This window comes from Phragmites australis, chromosome 2, assembly GCF_958298935.1.
Source record: "Phragmites australis chromosome 2, lpPhrAust1.1, whole genome shotgun sequence".
Classification (NCBI taxonomy): Eukaryota; Viridiplantae; Streptophyta; class Magnoliopsida; order Poales; family Poaceae; genus Phragmites; species Phragmites australis.
This window is the reverse complement of record NC_084922.1, coordinates 22,963,438-22,965,108: the sequence shown is the minus strand read 5'-3', so window position 1 is coordinate 22,965,108 and position 1,671 is coordinate 22,963,438.

Below are 1,671 nucleotides of genomic sequence, written 5' to 3'. Positions count from 1 at the left end.
CGTGCGCGAGCTCTTGTGATTGGACCTTGAAAGTTCAATGGAGGATCATTGTATGTATCCGAGGGAGTGATGTCCTCATCATCCTCCCCCTCTTGAATTGGAGTCGTCCTCGACTCAAGCTCATCATCGGCTCCCAAGTAAGGTTTCAAATCTGCAATGTTAAAAGAAGGACTAACCCCGAACTCGGGTGGTAACTCAAGTTTATATGCATTATCATTTATTTTCTCAATTATCTTATAAGGACCAGCAGCTCTTGGCATTAATTTAGACTTACGCAGCTCTGGAAACCTATCTTTTCTTAAATGTAACCACACTAAATCACCTGGTTCAAGTTTGACTTCTTTCCTACCTTCACTACCAGCAATTCTATACTTTTCATTCATCTTTTCGATATTTATTTTAGTTGTTTCATGCAACTTACGAATAAAATCAGCACGTGCACTAGCATCACTATGTGTGCTTTCAGTGGTAGGTAAAGGCAAAAGATCAATAGGAGCGCGAGGGGTAAAACCATACACTACCTGAAAAGGACTTACCTTGGTGGTAGAATGTGTTGCCCGATTATAAGCAAACTCCACGTGGGGCAAACATTCTTCCCACATCTTCAAATTTTTCTTCAAAATAGCTCTCAACATGGTACCCAAAGTGCGGTTCACTACCTCCGTTTGGCCATCAGTTTGTGGGTGGCAAGTAGTAGAAAATAATAGTTTTGTACCCAACTTATTCCATAGAGTGCGCCAAAAGTGACTCAAAAATTTAGCGTCGCGATCTGAAACAATAGTAGAAGGCATACCATGCAAGCGAACAATCTCTTTGAAAAAGAGATCAGCAATATAAACGGCATCATCACTTTTATGACAAGGTATAAAATGTGCCATCTTAGAAACACGATCCACAACAACAAAAATGCTATCCCTCCCCCTCTTAGTCCTAGGCAATCCCAAAACAAAGTTCATCGAAATATCTGCCCAAGGAATAGAAGGAACAGGAAGAGGCATATACAAACCATGTGGATTCAAGCGAGACTTAGCCTTTTGACATGTGGTACAGCGTGCCACGAACCGCTCAACATCTCTCCTCATCTTTGTCCAAAAGAAATGTGTGGCCAACATATCCTCCGTCTTCTTAGCACCAAAATGTCCCATCAATCCTCCTCCATGTGCTTCCTGCAACAACAAAAGACGAACGGAACCAACTGGAATGCATAGACGGTTAGCTCTAAACACAAATCCATCATTGATCACAAACTTGTTCCATGTACGTCCCTCTTTACAGTTCAGCAATACATCTTTAAAATCAGGATCAAGCACATATTGTTCTTTTATTGAGTCAAGTCCAAAAATTCTATAATCAAGTTGGGACAACAAAGCATATCGTCTAGACAAAGTATCAGCAATTATATTATCCTTCCCTTTCTTGTGTTTGATAACATAAGGAAAAGATTCAATAAATTCAACCCACTTAGCATGTCTACGATTCAGATTATTTTGAGAACGAAGATACTTAAGCGATTCATGATCTGAATGTATAACAAATTCTTTAGGCCACAAATAATGACGCCACGTCTCTAAAGAACGTACAAGTGCATACAATTCCTTATCATACGTAGAGTAATTAAGAACAGGGCCATGCAATTTTTCGCTAAAGTATGCAACGGGCTTACCTTCTTGC